Source organism: Podarcis liolepis (genome assembly GCF_965112155.1).
Source record: "Podarcis liolepis genome assembly, chromosome: 5".
In the NCBI taxonomy this organism is placed as follows: Eukaryota; Metazoa; Chordata; class Lepidosauria; order Squamata; family Lacertidae; genus Podarcis; species Podarcis liolepis.
This window is the reverse complement of record NC_139556.1, coordinates 77,519,461-77,540,319: the sequence shown is the minus strand read 5'-3', so window position 1 is coordinate 77,540,319 and position 20,859 is coordinate 77,519,461. Positions and strand designations below refer to the sequence as shown.

The 20,859-nt window shown below is 41.7% G+C and overlaps 1 long non-coding RNA gene across 2 annotated transcripts in view; it reads left to right on the top strand.

The window, feature by feature from the left end:
• LOC310707485 overlaps nucleotides 1-20,548 on the top strand; it is a 225,672-nt gene extending 205,124 nt beyond the window's left edge. For both annotated transcript variants that reach the window (XR_014526499.1, XR_014526500.1), the window contains 2 exons: nucleotides 19,376-19,472; nucleotides 20,442-20,548. This is a non-coding gene — a long non-coding RNA (uncharacterized lncRNA). The remainder of the gene's footprint in view (nucleotides 1-19,375; nucleotides 19,473-20,441) is intronic.
• The last annotated feature ends 311 nt before the right edge of the window (nucleotides 20,549-20,859 follow it).

Below are 20,859 nucleotides of genomic sequence, written 5' to 3'. Positions count from 1 at the left end.
AGGCATCTGGTGTACTGCCTTCACCTACGTCCCTCCCTCTCTATCTCTCTCTTGCATTCCTTCTCACAGGACAAATTGTGTTAGATAATGTTGATGCAATGATGTCACTTTTGCTCTGCATCTTAAATATACAGTGGTACCTCAGGTTAAGTACTTCATTCGTTTTGAAGGTACATTCTTAACCTGAAACGGTTCTTAACCTGAAGCACCACTTTAGCTAATGGGGCCTCCTGCTGCCACCGTGCCACCGGAGCATGATTTCTGTTCTCATCCTGAAGCAAAGTTCTTAACCCGAGGTACTATTTCTGGATTAGCGGAGTCTGTAACCTGAAGGGTATGTAACCTGAAGCATATGTAACCTGAGGTACCACTGTATAGCCATGCCAAACCTTTCTTGTACTTCAGAGCTCAGGCCCCTGTGAGGAAAGCATAGATTTGTGGTCCTCTGTGGCAAAACTGAGAGTCCAGGTATTCATCAACCCAAACGTGCTAAGCTTCAGCAAGGTGTCTGCAGCCTACACTATCATAGAATCATAGAGTTGGAAGAGACCACAAGGGCCATCGAGTCCAACCCCCTGCCAAGCAGGAAACACCATGGAATGCTTTACTCCTCACATAGGTGAGACCCAACAACACCACATTTTTGGTAAGTGGGTGCACAGTCACAGGTATTTTGGAGGGGGTCCCAAATCTAGCCAGATTGTTTAGTCTACCATGTTAGCCACTGTTACCTAGCGAAGGAAGACCTGCAAAGTTAGGTGTTTTTTTTAAAAAAGCAAAACAACAAAACAACAATACCAAGTGCTTTTGGCCACCAGCGGCTCTGTGATTATTGAAGGCTGATTTTGTGATGATGTGTCTTTTCACCACTTTGGACTATCAGAGACCAATTTCATGCTGTGCGAATTCACTAATCATGCAACAAGGTAGCAATCAGATGGTGGGCAGGTGATTAGTTTGCTCTAGGTTTTCGCAGAAAGAAGCTGAAAACAACGGCAGGATCCACCACCTAATTGCCATCTGGAAATATGTTTACTGTAAGGTGCAAAAATTGGGCTCAGAAAGTCTCACATTGGGCTAATCTGGAGGGCAAATTCAGGGTATATGACAATACCCAATGTAGTCAAAACACAAAGTTGAACGACTGCTGGACTATGTGTTACAGCATTCTGAGCAGCAATCGGTCATATTTCTCATTCATTAATATTTTAGCCTCTGTATTTCATTATAGGTATCTAGGTAAACCCTGTTAAAGGGTATGTCTAAAGTGAATAAAAATTTAGATTTCATTTATGCAGCTTTTTTTCCTTGTTTGCTCATAAATACAATAGTTCCAGGTAGAATTCTTCAAATGTATCTTGTAATACATTTGTATTAAGTTTCAACAGGAGTCTAAAGACAGTGATAAAGAGCATTCCCATCAAATACTTTGAAATTAATCTGGCAGTTTGACCCAGTAACCGACATGCATACTAAAACACTGATGTGAATTGAAAATAAAATAACCACGCTTGACAGATATAATAGTTTAAGTGATTTCAAATTAACCACATCCCACTGACCGCAACTGAAGAATGTGTTCATTCTCCCGCAATGAAACATGCTCTAGGGACTCATTATACAGAGTAGAGTAAGTAAAACCAGAGTGGAGTAATTGATGCCGAGGAGGAAGAAAGAATGACAGCTATTTAATGATTCCCAAACTTATACATAAAGATATCACAAGTGCCTAATGTATTATTTTTCTCTTTCCAAACTAGGTATATTATAGGCTTGCGTCTGCAATGCATAGCAATTGCAACACTTGATATAGCTTTTAGGGCTAATGAATTATGACCCCCCAAAAGGCCTCAGCTGCTGCATGGAAAACGCAAATAACAAACACCCTTGTGCCACTACGATTGTGCCTGTGGATATACCATGGGGCCAAGCCTTCAGTGGAAGGAGCAATGCATGAAGAACCCTCAGTCTCAATCCAGTAAGGTCTCCAATTATTATATATACATACACTGAAAAATTCCTAATGGTATTTTATTTTCCAGCAGTCCTGTGGGGGGTATTAATAAAGGAGGAAAGAAATGGAGAAACTGGTATAAAAAGATACTGTTTCTCAAAGTGGGTGATACCACCTCCTGGGGGTCGCTTGAACAATCCAGGGGGGTGGTAGTAGCCTCAGGTACAATTGGGGGGGTATTGAATAAAAATTGCTTTTGAATTATGGTGCTGGAGGAGGCTCTTGAGAGTCCCATGGACTGCAAGAAGATCGAACCTATCCATTCTGAAGGAAATCAGCCCTGAGTGCTCACTGGAAGGACAGATCCTGAAGCTGAGGCTCCGATATTTTGGCCACCTCATGAGAAGAGAAGACTCCCTGGAAAAGACCCTGATATTGGGAAAGATGGAGGGCACAAGGAGAAGGGGACGACAGAGGACGAGATGGTTGGACAGTGTTATCGAAGCTACTAACATGAGTTTGACTAAACTGGGGGAGGCAGTGGAAGACAGGAGTGCCTGGCATGCTCTGGTCCATGGGGTCACGACTAAACACGACTAAACGACTAAACGACAACAACAATTGAATAAAAATAAGGGAAACATAAAGGTGGAAACATAGAGAAAGAAGAGAAGAAAATTTTGAAAAACGGTTCGTACATGTTCATCTGTTGTGCAATGACGCTTACAACCAGGTTGGGCGCCATTGCAGGATGGTGACAATGCCCCCCTCCCCCCCGATCAGGCGGTCATGCTGGAGGCAAGAAGTTATCCCAGGCTTGGGTGAACCTTTTTCAGCTTCACCCAGGCATGGGAAATGGATCGCAGCTTGCCTGCCTATTTGGCCAATGGCTGTGGTGCAGGCCCCATCACTGGGACAGATCAGACTGAACCAGCAGGACATAGGTAGAAATATAGATGCATGAAAGAACACAAATTGGTCACTGTATCTTTTTCTTTGTTCGCTTAAAGAAGGTAGATTTCCAAGGGGAAGCTGAGTAATGTTCATTTCGAGAATAATTGGTGATGGTGGGGCAGATGGGGAGAGGAGGCAGAAGGCCGAACTACACATTACATAAATCCCTTAAGTGCAGGAGTGGGGTGAGACTCCCCGTGATCCCAATTTGGATTGGGGGTTTTCTGCCAGCTATTTGCATGAGAGAAACAACTCCCATTAACTTCAATGGGAGTACCCGTCCCATGGGTTTACTTCTTTATTATCTTCATTTTGAGAGTGATTAGCAATGGAGTGGGCAGGGAGATGAGGTTTAGGGCCAAACTACGTCCTACATTTATCATGTGTATTTTCTTTATGTGCAGTATTTTCTTTCATGAATCATTATTGTGTTTGGGTGAAAACAACAGGAGCTTCGGTAAGGGATTAAACCTTCCTAGGTTAGAACATACATCCCACTTTGGAATTTGTAAAAGAAAGAAAAAAAGGTTGCACTTAAGGGCAAATCATTGATTAACGTAGGGTATAGTTTGCTCCTGAATGATCTCCAAGATCTCCAAAAGGTTTTAAAGGCAAGGTATTCCTTCACTGCTCTTGACACTAATTCAGTTTAGATATGTGTAAATAGTCAGGTATCTAATCAGGGCCGGATTTAGGTTTGATGAGGCCCTAAGCTACTGAAGGTAATGGGGCCCTTTATATGTCCAGCTGTCCACCTGTCCTTTGTCAACAACAAATTGTTGTTTTTGTGTGTTGAATATATGCTATATGGTAATTTATGGACCTAATAGGTATCTAAAGCCGTTTGCCCCTGTTGCTGTATGTAGGTTTTATTTTATTTGTTTTTTATTTTATATTTTGGAAATATACATCCAATTTTTTCCCTTTAAATTTTTTGGGGGGCCTCAAGCTATAGCTTGGTTAGCTTATACTGTATCTAATAGCACTGAACCTCTTGTGACAGAAGTGGAGACTCTCAGGACCAGGTACCAAATGTGGCCCTTCGGGCATCTTTATCTGGCCCTCACAATTCTCCTCACACCGCCCTGTCCCCAAACTATTTCCTTCACTAGCCCTGCTTTGTGCTCCATGTGTTTTTGCCTGGATGAAACGTGTCCTTGAACTGTATTAACACTTCTTTCTTGTCTGGAAGGAAGCTACAGGAGAGAGAGGGAGAGAGAGAAGAAACTACCCTACTGTACTATACTTTTCTATTCATCGCTCCACTGTCAGGGACTGGCTGGACGATGAGGAGTGGTGGGAAGCACCAACCAGGCCAACTCCAAGGGAGGAAGGGAGGAGGAGGCGCAGAACCTGGGCATTAGTGGTGGGACACTGAGGAGAGGTCAGAGGGGGAAGCTTGGGAAGAGATGCAGGATACTGAAGGGACAATAGCGTTTAGCGATCAGCAGGAACCTGTGAGAGGGAGCAGTTCAGACTCCAAGGCAGAAGCAGAAGGGGGGTGGGTGGGTCAAGAGAATGCTGGAGCATCTCAGGAGTCTCCCCCTCCAGTTGTGACAAGCTTCCCTCTCTGCTGGCATCCCTAATGAGGAAGGCAGAACAGAGACCAGAGGTGCACAGGGGCAGTTTGAGACTGCTGAGGAAACGTCCAGGAGAGGAAGAGCCTTAGGAGGGTTGGAGGGCAGGGACCTTCAGTCCTGGCAACTGCTCTATAGGGGCAAGACCTGCTGGGAAGTGTTGCTGAGTTGCATGCCATTTCACTGAATATAAAGAGTTAACTTCACTGACAACTCACTCTACCTCTTTGTTTTGACCTGCATCTGACTCCAGCCTTGACATCCATTTTTATCCCCGATCCCACACACCGCTGGCATGTGGCCCTAAAAAAATGGTCCAGGGGTTTTCCTCCTTCTGTCTTGTGGGATCTTTCTTCCCTAATTTTGTCACTGCTGATTCTTGTAAAATCTAAGTTTCTGATTTTGCAAATCCTATCACCAGTGATTCTCAGCTCCTGTATTTGGGAGCTAGATCTCGTCAGAAGGAAATTGTTGGATTGAGGACACCCATTGATCCCTTCCTGCAAGATTCACTTACTTTGAAGTAAATTCAATTGATTTCTATATAGGAATGGCAACTTCAACATTTACACTGAAACTGTCAATTACAGACCTAATTTTCAAATCTATGTCAAGGCACAAACATGAGTGGCACCAAAGACTCAACAGGAGAAAAAAATGCACTCGGGTAGCGATGTGTGCAGAAAATTAATATGTGTATTATGGCAGAATACTCTACTAGTACCATCTGTGCCCATTGACTGCAGGTAAAATAAAAGCTATTTTCAAATCCAGGGGATAAAAAGATAAAAGTCCTCCCTGCATTGCATTAGAAATCAACGTTTTCTGTTCTCCTTTCTTACTGGTTGTTTGCTCTGCCAGTGCCATACACCTTAAGGCAAAACATGAGTTGTGATAGGCTGTCACACGGTTCAAAATATTATAGATGAAATCCTTCCGGGAGGAGCAGCTGGCTTGTTTTGTAAGCCACACGGTTTTTTGGCAGTGATGGCACTACACGTGCGCCTGAGGTTTTCTCAGATGGTTAAGTTTCTTTTTTCTCCAGAGATCCTTAAGAAAACCCCATATATATATAATAATAAATATAAAATCCTCTTTGATTGTGAGGAATTCATGCTCTGCAATATATGCTTAAGGCCAAAGCCTAACAATTATTTTGCATTATAGCCTTTAAAGACCTTTCCATTATAAATAAGGGAATGTGAAAGCTGGCCATTAATACGTTGAGTTGAAATGTATTATTCTAAAAAGAGGGAAAAATTGGCACATTAGTCGTCTTTGAAATGCAGAACAAATTCTATTACTATATTCTCCACGTCCAATAAAAGGCATGCTTTGTCCATAGAACTGAAGAAATTAGTGATAAAAACGGCTGGGAGGGCAATCTTTTCTAGGCTCCTCATTAATGTGAAATTACACCCTAGAGTCTATGCTGAATTGCTTTGTCCAATCTCATTTCAAATTATCTAGACAGACAATGGGTCCGGCCCTAACACAACTGGGAGCAGTGGGAGCATCTCTTCTCCTCTGAATATGGTGGTGTAAAAGTTATTCATAATGATGCTTGTGGGGTATTTAAGAGAGATGTTAGCCATAGGAGTTCATGTGAAGATGCATGAGTGTGAATAGTTAACAACGCATTACCTGTTTTCAACAAGGATGGCTTTGTTTTTGTTTTTAAAAAAGCAGGCGTGTGTGATCCACATGTGGAAGCAGATCGCTGCTCATAGACCTTCACAAATGGCTGCTGTGGAGGCTGTGCAAAGTCCAGATCCCTCAGCAAGATGCCCTGTGGGTCTCCTAGCTGAGCAGGACCACCTTCTGCTCACTTCTGTACCTCGACTTGTCTTTTTCTTCTGGCACCAAACCTGTACATCTATACAACCCGGGAAGGGCTAAAGCTCAAGAGCAGAGGACATGCTTTGCATGCAAAAGGTCCCAAATTCAATCCCAGGTGTCTCTGGGTAGAATTTGGAAAGAATCTTGCCCGAACTGAAAAAAGGTAAAAGTTCAACAACTTTTCTGTCCGGATTTTCACTATTTGAAATATGGCAACCCTAGTCTAGCTTCCTGTGTCCTATGTTCCGCCTAAAGGGAGAGGACAGTTTCTAGCAATATGGCCGGCTTCAGTTGGGACCTTTGAGAGCGACTGCCAGTCAGAGGAGACTTTACTGGGGCTAGATGGACAAATAGCTCGACCTGAAGGCAGTTTATTGTGCTCCAAGGTCAGATCTCTTTTTAAAAATTCATATACAGTTAAATATTATTCCCTTATATAAATACTGCATTTTCACAGTAGGATTGTTGTTTCATGCAAATATGCCCAGCTTTCCCAAGTAAAGTTATCAATATCTTGGCTTCAAATTCCCAGGGGACAAAAATGATGTTCCATTTGACTTTGCGGTTTTCAATAAGTAGTATTCTTCCAACACTTTTCAAGACAAATTTCTGGAACAATTTGAACAAAATGGATGGTTGAGGGAGCCTTGGGGAACGTCTGAGGCTGCTAATTGTTGACTTACTTTGAGCCTAAGGATTACAGATTGCTATTGGCTAGGATGTTCTGATGTTTTAAGAGTCTAGTTATGCAATTGGGGAGAAAAGTTTTGCCATGTGTCAATGTTCATTTTTAAAAAATTACCCAGCTTTTAGTGATGACTTCTATCGACTTATTTTTGCATTTTAAAAAAGTAGTACAGTATATTTGAGGGTTTCAGTGTATTTTTGTTCTGATATTTTCTTGCATGCCACCCTGAGATTTATTTATTTTTAAAGAAATGAAGCTAATTAATTTGCAGGAACCCATTTGAATGAATAAGGAGGGGCAAATTTGAACCTCACACTTCTCTGATAATTTGAAAATTCGTATAATGAAGATGAAATAAGAAGGTTCTTTTTAACCAGGTTAGACTGCTTGAAATATCTCTTCTACCTTCCACCTCTCCCATTTTCTCTCATCTCCTGCAACCACTAGTAATGTGTGTTTGACCTGATTGGTTTCCTTATATTTTAAAGAATAAAGGCTATCCAATCCAAAGTGAGTTCTTCCATCTCCAGAAGAGTCTTTTCAATGGCCTCTCATCGAAAGGAATCAGAGTTAAGCAACATCCTCACTTTCAGTGAAGAAATAATCAGGAAAGTTAAACATAATGATTTCATGCCGAGACTATAGGGCAAACACATACTTAACCATCATTACATCCTCTCCATATAATAACAGAAAACATCTGTATTGTGTACCGAAACAATACATGTTGCATTATAACTAGATAGGTGTTGAAGCATTTGTTCAGGGTGGTGGTTACTTGTGGTCTAGGAGAAGTGAGTTTTTATTCACTTTGCAATTTTCACGCATAGCTAAAAAGATAAATAAAATTTTTAAGACCTTGTGTTTGCCATCAGACCACTCTTATTGCACACTGAAGCAGGCTTCAACAACAAAATCTGTATGCTGAAGAATAATACATTTCCAAAAACATGATACAACATGAGCTTTTTATTAGCTGAAACTTTGGTTCATTTGAGCTTATGAGCTGCACAGAATTGGTCTTAGGAAAATAGTTTCTACACACGGACTAGTGAGACTTAAGGCAATGAAAGGGTATCAGCTTACCTGTATTTTTTCTGCTTCAACTGCCCACTCCAAGCATAATGAAAGAATTAAAATAGAGGACATAAAACAGGAGTACTAAAACAATTATACAGGACTTGCCATGCCCACAAAGCAAAATGTTAGGTTCATAGGCTGCAACTTAACACCCACTTTTCTTGGAGTAAGGCCCATTTCATGTAATGGGATGTGAGTCTGAGTAGACATGCATAAGACTGGGCTGTTAGGTGAAATGTATAATCACAACTAATACCCTTTTAAACTTTGAATGCAGAAAAGTAAATCACAAAATACATTCTGTTGATGGTGTTCATTTGTAATTATGCACCGTGTTTGGGAATTTTGGGGATGGATGTATCTGGTTTATTTTGCACTGGCTTTTAATGCCTTTATTTTTGTATTTTAATTGTGTGCTGCCTTGGGTGGATCACCACCACCATGTTAAAAGCAGCAGCACAAAAATATTTTAAATACATTTTTTGAAAAAGCTTCCTTTAGCTTAAGTAATCTAACTGGCTCATGTTTTATTAGCTTCGAGCATTTGGCTTATTGTGTAATTTGATTTCCCACCCAGGAATTTGCTAGTCTAGTCCACAATCCAGGCCCCGTGTGTAAATGCGGACTCAGATTTCTGTCAGAATAATCTGCAAGAATGTGGGATTTTGGAAGGTACTTCAGTTAAACACACATCAATTGTACTGCTTTTTCACATACTCCAGTAGCCTTAAGAGTAGCCTCAAATGGCACAAACAGTGCTCAGTGGGAGGACAATAGCAAGGAACTATTCACCAAATTACCCCAAACTGCAGGCTCTCAGACAGGTTTTTGGTTTTTGGGGAGGTGGAGAAGAGTGCTAGTTTGTCCATAGTATAGCAGAATTTGATACTCAGAAGTGAAATGGAAAGATTGCATGAAATATCTTCTTTTTTCTTTTTTTTTTTGCAAGTTCAAATTGTATCTTTGAAGCCAGGAATGGGGAAGTATAACCCCAATTTTCTTCTTGGAACTGGTCAGTGATAGAACTGGTAGCTTTCTGTATAGAAATTATCCCACATTCTTACAGCTAGTTGCATTGGGCCACTCTGTAATTAATTACAAAATTAATTTAGTAACTAATTATAATTTATATGGTAGCAATAATATGGATTAGACCATTTTTTAGGCTGAGGACCACATTCCCACATGGGTAACATTTCAGTGGGCACACGCCAGTAATGGATGGGGTCAGGATCAAAATGTATGTGAGGTCAAAGGCAAAAGTATGTAGATGGATGCTGGATTAGATAGGCTTTTGGACTGATCTAGAAGCGCTTTTCTTATGTTCTGAAGTAGGAGCCAGTTATCCTCACACAAGCTTCTCCATACAGTCAGAAACTTGGATTGCACAGCACTGAGATCTGGAGCACACAGAGCAGAGGTTTCCAACCTTTTTGAGTCCACAGCTCCCTTGACCATTCTTTGTGCCTACATTCTTTGAGGGGCTCAGGAGCCCAGTTATGTCACCCTTTGTTTGCAGAGCTGGTAACCTCTCACCCTTTTCCAACACCCTCCCTTGTGGAGAGTTCGCTCAGCTTCCTCTCCTCTCTGCTCTCCTTGGGAGTCCTCCAGGCAGTCGCTGCTGCTGCCCCCTTCACCCCAAAGAGTGGTGCCTCCTCACACTGCCTCACAGGGGCCTGGGACTTGTCGGTCCATTCCCAACAGCAAAGGCTGGCAGACTGGCTGGCTGGGCTCCCTCGCCCACTTGCTTGCTTACTCCGAGGCCACCTCAGCTCCTGGCAACCAGCACCTGCTGACCAGCCCCAGAGACACCATTCACCTGGGGAGCTTGTAAGGTAATGGAACCCCTGACCATTAGATCCAGTCACGGACAACTCTGGGGTTGTGGCGCTCATCTCGCTTTATTGGCTGAGGGAACCGGCGTACAGTTTCCGGGTCATGCGGCCAGCATGACTAAGCTGCTTCTGGCAAACTAGAGCTGCGCACGGGAACACCATTTACCTTCCCGCCGGAGCGGTCCCCATTTATCTACTTGCACTTTGTGCTTTCAAACTGCTAGGTTGGCAGGAGCAGGGACCAAGCAATGGGAGCTCCCCCCCCCCTGTCGCGGGGATTTGAACTGCTGACCTTCTGATCGGCAAGCCCTAGGCTTTGTGGTTTAACCCACAGTGCCACCCGCGTCCCTGGGGAGCTTGTAGCTAGGGCAACAAACAACCACATAAGCCTTTGGGAGTTAGAGACATGAGAAGGCATCAGAGGAGGGAGGGAAAGAAAGAGGGACAGAGGCCAGTGTTACCCATGGCATCCCTGACCATCATTCAAGGCATCCGAGGGTGAAAACCACTGACATAGAGGATCATTCATGAGTCCAGCCATCAGACATCTTAGAGAACAGCAGAGCTGGCCAGGCATGGAATTATAAGTAATGGGGCACAAGGTGTATAGTCCCACTCTACCCTCCATGCATTAGACCTATGTGTGGAGGGTACTGAGTGAGTAGAGCTCAGGTCATAGTCACTTGCCCAGGAATGTTAGTTTGATGAGGTTGCTGACTCTTGACTTCCTTTAGAGAACTATCAGTCCCAGGATATCCTGGGGAAGTGAAATGTTGTGATCCTAGCTTAAGTCTACAGCACACACTCTGAGTAAAATCAGTTCCATTGCTGCAAATGCTACGGAAATGCAAGCCCACTGTAGACAACTGAGTTATCCTTATTATTTGTATGGTAGTGATTCAATATTTTTTGTTGCCATCCCCTGAGATGGGGATTCGGCAAACTGCTGGGAGCATCAGCATTTCTGAAACGTTTTATTTCCCCAGAGATCATCTCTGCTATCTTTCTAAATTCTGTTCTCTTTTTTTCCTACATGACTCCTACTTTATTTAATAGGGGAAAGAAATCTGAGTGCCTGAGGTATTCAGATGTGGAGGTATGCATGAGAGGTGGTGAGGAGGTTAGAAATGTCCAAATATTAGATTTCTGAGCTTCATACTTATCTATTTTCTAAAAAGGCTTGCTTGAATATTTCAGCAGAGACCAGAAAATCAAAATGCTATGCATAACATATGAAATTACAGCAGGCCCAAATTGCATCTAATTTATTGGATGTGAGATACTTTGTTTGTAAGGCAGGAATACGTATATGTTGGAAATGTATCATTTATAATGACCTTCCTGCGTCTCCTAACATCTTTCCCATGACTGTAAAGACACAGGATATTTTGGGATTACCAGAACATATCCATGCAAATTATACAATGAAATCCTGATGTTGTACACAGACCATGAGCAGGCACAAAGTTATAAACATAGCATGTCATTTATTAAATTTATCCAGTGAACCTACTGTGACTGAGCAGGCAATAGCAGAAGCTTTGGGGGGTGGGCTTTTGTGTGCTGTAACCCCAGTGAAAATGGTGAAAAAACATACTTTCTTCTGACATCCAAATCAGTCCACTGTGTCCAAAGTGTTACAAATTCACATCTATAGAGAGAAATCCCTGCAGGAAGAATGAAAGCACAGTCTTTGGACTATTTACACCAGAGTAATATCATTGCAGTCAGCAGACATACTGTAGCAGAGACTGTTGTTCAAAGATTACTTTTTTTGATATGGCTATTCTATATGGAAGGGGAAAGAGATGTAGGATTTTTATACCCAACTCACATAATTTATGTGTTGTTCAAAACAAAACAAAACAGGAAGGAAGGAAGGAAAGAAATAACAACTTACTGAATATGGAAGGTATCAATGGAGATTATTTTATATATATATATATATATATATATATATATATATATATATATATATATATTTGCCTCTGTAGATTGTTTGTAAAGTCTTTATGTTCCTGTCCCGAGTAAGGAAAAGTTCATGCTGTATTACCCCAACTTAGGTAACCCTTAGGATAATTTTTTAAGCAGCGGGAAACAGGACTGTCTGGCTGAGTAGATAATGATATCAGCTGCTTCCTTCCAAAACAACAGGTGCTTTGGCATCAAAATGTATATCATCATACTGAGATGATGACATCAGATCATACTTCAGCCTAATTGTGAACCACCTCCATTAATCCTCGAATAATTCAATGTTTTTATGAGTGCTGCAAGGTGAACCATGAATTTGAGAGGTGCTTTCTTACTCGGCACAGAGGGTTAAAAAATTACACTGTCTCCCGACATTAAATACAAAGTTTGCATGGGTAGTAAATAGTAGTTAAGTTGTGTTGGAAACATCTGAGATAATATATAATTAGGATTAAATTGAAATAAGATTTCTCTGTCAAGCTCTGTTTGGAATGAGCCAGAATGGTTGGCAATAGAGAAGGGGGAGGAAGAGAAAAAGCCCCGGTTTGTCCTTTAAAATATGGGAAAGATAATAAGACTGCAACATATTGGTATTGCTGACCAAATGTGGGAATATTAACAAAACAAAATGTATATGTAGCTATTTTAAGGAATGTGCTACATGCTTACAAGGAAGTAAGGACTATTGGACACCCTGGGGCTTAATCATGCATAGGATTACATTGCAGATAATGTGTAAAGAATTATAATTTCTATCCCAGGTTTCCCATTTATTTTATAAGAGGGAACCAATATTCGAGCACCTGGAACAAGGCAGGAATAAAACAAGCATTACTAATAGGGTTCCAGCCAGAATGCTCTGTTGTTTGTCTCTGGCATTAGGGATTGAGAAGCCCACTGCTGCTGAATATGGGTCTTGGATTAGCTATCATGGGTAAGAAAGCTTTTGGTAGACAAAGATCCTTCTAAAAAGCCCCAGCCACAACTTTGGGTGATATCCAACATAAGTCATCTTTAAAATAAACCCCTGGAAGTCAATGGACTTGTAGTGAAATCCATTTCTGTCAATGAGTCAACCCAAAGTATGACATAGGTTAGAGGTCACTCATTCAAAACATATTAAATAAAAATTCAAATATTTGATATTTGTGTTAGGGCACCCACCTTGAATATACCAATACTTTGATATTTCTCAGCACTTTAAAATGCATCTACCTAAAGCTCATTATGGCCACCCCCACCCCCCCTTTACCTAACAAGTATTCATTCATTGCAAGCACATCTTTAATGGGCTTCTTTATTATGGTCTCAAGATTGAACAACAGATTGCACATCTTTTGATTTGGTATTATAAAAAATAAGTAGGCAGAACTGAATGAGAATTAACCGAGTTCCTAGGGTAGAGGAGCAGGGAAGCATAACAAATAAAAGATTATGTTCTTCTGCCTTTAATTTTAAAATATAATACTGACCTTCTTTAAAACAGATGCTATCTCCATGAGCCAGATGTGTCTCTAAGCAAATTAGTTATAAGAAATACATCCAAGGACACGGCCATTTAAGGATCAATAAATTATTCATCTGTCATTTGTTATTGTGCAAGGCTGATGCTGACGTCTTTGACATGAACGAAAGAGTCACCGTCCACTGTGATGGCATTAAGAATTTAAGAGGGGTGTATTCAGGGGAAAAAAACCCTAAACTAAAAGGGAAGTGGCTTGAGGAATTGCTGTTTATCACCACATACATATACACACCTTAATTATTCATAGCACAGCCACTTAAAAAGCCCACGCTCCCTTATGTAAGTTGTGCAAAAGGAGGGAGAGAGAGAAGTTAGAGCCAACCTGGTCAGTTCTGCTCCATATTCAAAGAAAGGAACAGTTGTACAGTGGCTCCTAAGGTTCTGATTTTCAGTGAACCAATGAAGAGCAATTTGTTTATTAAGTTCATTGAACACGAGTTTTATCTTCTGTAAGTAAAAAGTCATCCTAGGATTGTTTTGTGGGCTTCAGTTGTAACATTTGGATGACCATATGGAACTCTTAGAGGCGCCGTGGGACCATGCAGCTATGAAATCTGATCACTATCTCCCCAGTGACAGCTGGAGCCTTTACACCATCAGAAAATTTTCAGACTTCTAATTTGTCATAACTACCTCCTGTGGAAAGGAAATATGTTATGTAGTCAGAGGCAGGAATTTGACACTACGCAACTACAGTTGTTGGCTTCCTTTTCTTTTCTTTTCTTTGCATTTCAGCTTCAAATGATGTCCTCGGCACATCTTAAGCCTTGCTTGCACCTGAAAGAAAACGCACACCAAGGAACTACAAAATAAAAACCCCACACCCATGTGGGGGTCTTGTAAAATCACGGCCAGTTCTTTTCAGGAGTTCTTTTAGCAAAATAGATTTATTTGATGCTGAAGGGAGATAAAAGGATCTCTCTGAGATCCCATTAACAAAATCACTGACATGAATGCCAAAGTTTTTTCCCCTGTGTTGTTTTTTTTTAAGAAAACCTATTTTATGCCTTGGTTTGCTGCTGCAGTTTTGTATATGGAGGTCTATATGTGTATTGGAAGACAAGCTTCATACACTGTCACATGGAATGAACATATAGATCTGTATATGTTTGCTGTGATAACAACCTCCCATCACAAAATTCCATTGGGCGCATAATATACAGTGCTGAGATGCTTTCAATTTTACAACAGCAGACCTTTTGGTACAGGAGTAAACACTACAGTTAATATAAACAGACTTTGTATACATTTAAATATAAGCCTTTCCTCTCCATATAGAAGAAGAGTTTGGATTTGATATCCCGCTTTATCACTACCCGAAGGAGTCTCAAAGTGGCTAACATTCTCCTTTCCCTTCCTCCCCCACAACAAACACTCTGTGAGGTGAGTGGGGCTGAGAGACTTCAGAGAAGTGTGACTAGCTCAAGGTCACCCAGCAGCTGCATGTGGAGGTGAGGGGAATCAAACCCGGTTCACCAGATTACGAGTCCACCGCTCTTAACCACTATACCACACTGACTCTCAGAGAGCAAAACTGAACTCATCAGGAGAGCAAAACTGAACTCATCATTTCATAATGCATGCAGGCCTTCACATAACATGAGCACCTAACAAGTTTCCATTAGGTGCCCTTTCATCATGCAAAGCTGGGTTAGCTTGTAAACCAGCCCCTTGCTCTAGTTGCTTTGTGTCAACTGGCCTTATGGATATGGATTTTCAGATGTTAGTGTGGGGGTAGGGAACCTATGACCTTCCAGAAAAGATATTGCTGTCCTGCACTCCCTTCAGTCCCAACCACTATCACCTGTCAGGAATGACAAGGTTGGTAGTTTAGCAACACTTGAAAGATCACAGGTTCTCTACCTCAGTATTAAGATTTTGGACCATCTCAGTGAATACTACTTATGAATGTGTTTTGTTGCTGTTGTTGTTGGAATGATAAATATCTTTGAAAAATCATATTTAAGCACAGAATACTAAGATATCAACTTACAAAATGAGTAGATAAAATATATGATAAACCGGGGAAGACTCTTCGAGGAATGTTTAAACAAGCATGGGGATTGTATTTGATTATTGGAAAAGATACAACAAATGGAGAAGATTGCGAAGAAAATCTGACCAAAGAAAAACTGTCAGGGGAAAATAATCACTGTCTTCCAGTATCAAAAATATGAAGGAGCAGATAATTGCTCACATTACCAGAAATGATAAAAGACTTTCCATTAAAAAGCAATGAGGAAAGACCGCGCCTAACCCTAGGAATAAGGAAAGAGACTACAGGAATAGCATCATGCTATGTAACAACCTGCCACCAGCTCTGAAATGGACAATAATGACAAATGGACACATGGGATGAAACCCCAAACACACTGTGAAATGTTATCCTGGGCAGATGCTTAGTATATATTATCTAGCATTGACAGATACCCAAGGTTTATGTTTCTCTACACTTTCGCAGCTCAGTATGGCAATAAAATGTTTTGGTTTAAGAACTGTAGCCCCTATGTCCTGTCTCTCTCTCTCCCTCCCTCCCTCCCCCCCCATCATCTTCCCTGTGAAAAGCAAATGGTAGTCTTTAGCTTGGCCTTAGAAAGTGTCTGCAGGTCTGTATTTTTTATTCCCAATAGTTCAGGTGTCCAACTGATCTAGGGCACTAGCTCCAGAGAAGAAAGCAATCATAATTTATCCATCTTGGAAAATGTTGGATTTTCTTGCTGATTTCCATTATTATTGAATCTCCCAGGTCTCAATTAGCTCCCAAGTTCCAAAATCTTATGCTGGACACTTGGTACTACTCACTTTGGAATGTAGCAATAATGGAGAAAATTATGCATAATTTGAGATTTTGACACTTTTAATATGATTTGATTTATTACATATACAATGGAGCATCATTTCTAAGACAACTCTCACCACAAGCCTGACAAATCTGGAACTATTCTTGATAATCAAATAACACTAATATTCTTTTATTGGACTTTCTTCTTCACCTTTGGTGATCACTCGTGACTGAGTAAGATTGTTTTCCATGAACAGTGGGTCCATAAGTGACTGTGGAGGCCGATTTTGGATCCACACATCCTTCCACAGTGGGGACATAGGTTTCTGGGTAGGAGTTGATCACGGTGAGGGTTTGCAAAATGTGCCTTCCTCTTAGCACTTTTCTCCCTTTCATCCTGAGTTTGAGCATCTTCACAGTCCATGACACCTTTGGTAAAGGCTGTTCTCCAACTGGAGTGCTCACAGGCAAGTGTTTCCCAGTTGTTGGTGTTCTTACTACATTTTTTTAAATGATTTGCCTCGAGAGAGTCTTTAAACCTCTTTTGTTGACCACCAGCATTACGCTTTCCATTTTAAAGTTTGGGATAGAATAGTTGCTTTGGAAGACAATAATCAGGCATCCACACAACATGACCAGTCCAACGAAGTTGATGTTGAAGAATCATTGCTTCAACACTGATGATCTTTCCTCCTTCCAGTATACTGGCATTAGTTCATCTGTCTTCCCAAGTGATGTGTAAAAATTTTCAGAGACACCATTGATGGAATCTTTCGAGAAGTTGGAGATGGCTATTATAAGTGGTCCATGTTTCACAAGCATACAGTAAGGCTGGTAGTATAATAGCTTTCTAAACAAGCATTTTGGTTTCCCTGTGAATGTTCCAGTCCTCAAACACTGCACTTCATTCAGGAGAAAGCTGCACTCGCAGAGCTCAGGCAGTGCTGGATTTTGGCATCAATGCTGACCCTTGCGGAAAGATAACTGCCCAGGTAGGAGAAGTGAACACATTCCAACATTACACCATTAAGTTGGATTTGTGGCACTGCAGAAGGGTTGTTTTGTGCTTGTTGGTGCAACACTTGGGTTTTTTGGATGTTGAGCGATTGACCAAGCTTTGTGTAAGTTTCTGTGAAGGTATTTAGGATGGTTTGGAGGTCATCCTCTGACTATGCACACACTGTGTTGTCATCAGCATAATGAAGCTCTATGTCAGAAGTTATGGTAACCTTACCCTTTGCTTTCAGCCTACTCAGATTAAAGAGCTTTCCATCTGTTCAATATATGATTTCTACTCCTGTGGAGATTTTCCCTTTGACAAAGTGTAGGATCAGGGTGATGATCCTATTGTAGCTGCTGAGGTCCTCTCACAAATTCCACAAAAACAACTTAGAGTTGAGCTTGCAGTATCTCCAAATCTGGGAGAGTTGTGTACAGCTATTAACCAAATGAAAAACAACAAAGCCAGTGGACCTGGTCATCATGCAGTTAATCTCACAAGTAGTTTGCCACCCCCCACTCCAGACAACCCAGGCATTGGAGGTAAACTCTGTAGCAAAGGCTTGGATAAGTAAAATTTCTACAGTAGATGCAAGCAGTTATGCAGGCCTGTGGACGAAAAAAGTATTGCAAGTGCTTGAACATGTAACACTACTTTGACTTGGCCAAACAACAATACAAGAAGCTTTCCATTCCTTTCTGAACTGAAGGCTTAGGAAGATATAATTGAAACGTTGAGAGCATGAGTCAGTTTCCCTTGAATGGCAACGCAGCAACTGGCTCCACTGGGAGCAGAATTAGAAGCTCAATATTTTTTAATTAATTATGCATGAGATAAAGATACAATTAGTCCCATTTCATTGCTATTGGCAGCTGGCCCCAGAATGTTTTTTAATAGCATCAGGGCAAAGTAGAAAGTTTGAAACAGCCAGGCAGCTATTGTTGGAAATGAATCCCAGGTAGTCAGGTTATGGTTTAACAGTAGCTGTGTATTGTAATCAAAGATGCCTCTCTTTCTTTTTCCATGCTCATTGCCTATAGCGTACATCATGGGAAGGAAACCTGCACTTCATTATCTGTATCCGACAATCGTATAATTTAAGCTGACTGGGCTTTCTAAGTATGCCTTTCAGTTTAATTTGTATCAGATGAAGTCATTTACCAGTTGTGAGAACATCATGTTAGAATTTCCTGCAATTCTGAGAAATGCTTGCTTAAGTTAATAATAGAGGCAATTGGCCAGCCACTGTCCCCCACCCAGTAGCTTTTGTGCTATTCCCTCCACTCAACTCATGCAGAATTCTTCATGTGGCAAAATTAACAGAGATATGTTTATCAGTAGCTATTAGGCATGACAGTTGGTTTAGAGAGAACCTCATAGGCATCTGTTTAGGATGCCTATGCCTACCAAAACATTTTGTTGCCTGGGCTGAAGGACAAGAATGTCCCGCAATTCCACTAATAATAATAATAATAATAATAATAATAATAATAATAATAATAATTTTTATTTATACCCCACCCTCCCCAGCCATGGCCAGGCTCAGGGCGGCTAACAAGCAATAATAAAAACAAGCTGAATGAATACAACTTAAAAACAAGATTAAAATACAACATTAAAATATTGAAACATTAAAATATTAAAATGCAGCCTCTTCACAGGAGGAGAAAGGAAAAAGAAAAAAGAAAAAAGGGGAAGGGAATCAAACTGGCTCCAAGCCAAAGGCCAGGAGGAACAACTCTGTCTTACAGGCCCTGCGGAAAGAAATCAGATCCTGCAGGGCCCTGGTCTCATGAGGCAGAGCGTTACACCAGTCCGGAGCCTGTGTTGAAAAGGCCCTGGCTCTGGTTGAAGCTAATCTAACTTCCTTAGGGCCCGGGACCACTAGGATGTTGCAGCCCCGCGTAGAGCGAATTACAGTAGTCAAGCCTGGAGGTGACTGTCACATGGATCACTGTGTCCAGGTCAGGGCGGGAAAGGTAAGGGACCAACTGCTTGATGCGGCAAAGGTGGAAAAATGTCGCCTTGGCTGTTGCTGTAACAGTCTTGTGTCTCAGGGAGGTGCTGTGCAAAGCGGAAAATGCCCAAAATTGGGTGGCGAAATCTTGTACAGAACTGCAGTGTTTATTGAGGAACTGATTCATTAAACCTCTCCTCTCACACACAGGAGAGCAGGTCTTTTCTAAGATGACCGAGCAAGAGAAAGAGAGAGAACCATAACATAAGTGAGAAAATAAGAAGGCTTCAAACCAGGGATAAAACATGTAAGTAAAAAGAAAGCATTTCTGCACACCATCCAGTTAAACTATGGAATTCATTCCCATATGAAGAAGCAATGATAACCAAATTAGATGGTTTTAAGAGAGAATTAGACAAATTAATGGAAGATAAGGCTATAAATAAGGGACGTGGGTGGTGCTGTGGTCTAAACCACAGAGCCTAGGACTTGCCGATCAGAAGGTTGGCAGTTTGAATCCCTGCGACAGGGTGAGCTCCCATTGCTCGGTCCCTGCTCCTGCCAACCTAGCAGCTCGAAAGCGTGTCAAAGTGCAAGTAGATAAATAGGTACCACTCCGGTGGGAAGGTAAACGGCATTTCCGTTTGCTGCTCTGGTTCGCCAGAAGCGGCTTAGTCATGCTGGCCACATGACCCGGAAGCTGTACGCCAGCTCCCTCGGCCAGTAAAGCGAGATGAGCACCGCAACCCCAGAGTCGGTCATGACTGGACCTAACGGTCAGGGGTCCCTTTACCTTTACCCAAGGCTATAAATAGCTATAAGCCACAATGGTTATGCTCTACATTCACTGCTAGGGTGGTATACTTCCGAATGGCCATTGCTGGCAAGTGAGGAGAATGCTGTGGCACTCTAGACCTGCTTTCACACTTCCCATAGGAATTTGGTTGGCCACTGTCAGAGCAGGATGCTGGGCTATGTGGGCTGTTGGCCTGAACCAGTAAGCTTTCCTTACTTCCTTATGTAGAACACGTCAGTGGAAGGGATAAAATGCCGAGTGCTTTCTTTTTTACTTTACAACTTTTAAAGGGCCAAAATAATATGACTTGATGCCCTCTCAACGTCCTCAGCAAGTATTATTTTCATAGAATCATAGAACTGTAGAGCTGGAAGGAACCCCTAGGGTGATTAGTTCAACCCCCTGAAGCAAACGTAAACCAAAATGTGCTGGCCATTTTATACATTCTATTTAGATTTCCTGTTGTCTTTGTCCACGGAGTTTTCTTGGCAGGGATACTGGAGTGGCTTGCCGGTTCCTGCTTACTTTCTTGGGCTCCATGATCACTGCAGATGGTGACAGCAGCCACGAAACTGCATGATCACTGCAGATGGTGACAGCAGCCACGTGGACGGCAAGATCAGACCTATCCATTCTTAAGGAAATCAGCCCTGAGTGCTCACTGGAAGGACAGGTCCTGAAGCTGAGGCTCCAATACTTTGGCCACCTCATGAGAAGAGAAGACTCCCTGGAAAAGACCCTGATGTTGGGAAAGATGGAGGGCACAAGGAGAAGGGGACTACAGAGGACAAGATGGTTGGATAGTGTTCTCGAAGCTACCAGCATGAGTTTGACCAGACTGCAGGAGGCAGTGGAAGACAGAAGTGCCTGGCGTGCTCTGGTCCATGGGGTCATGAAG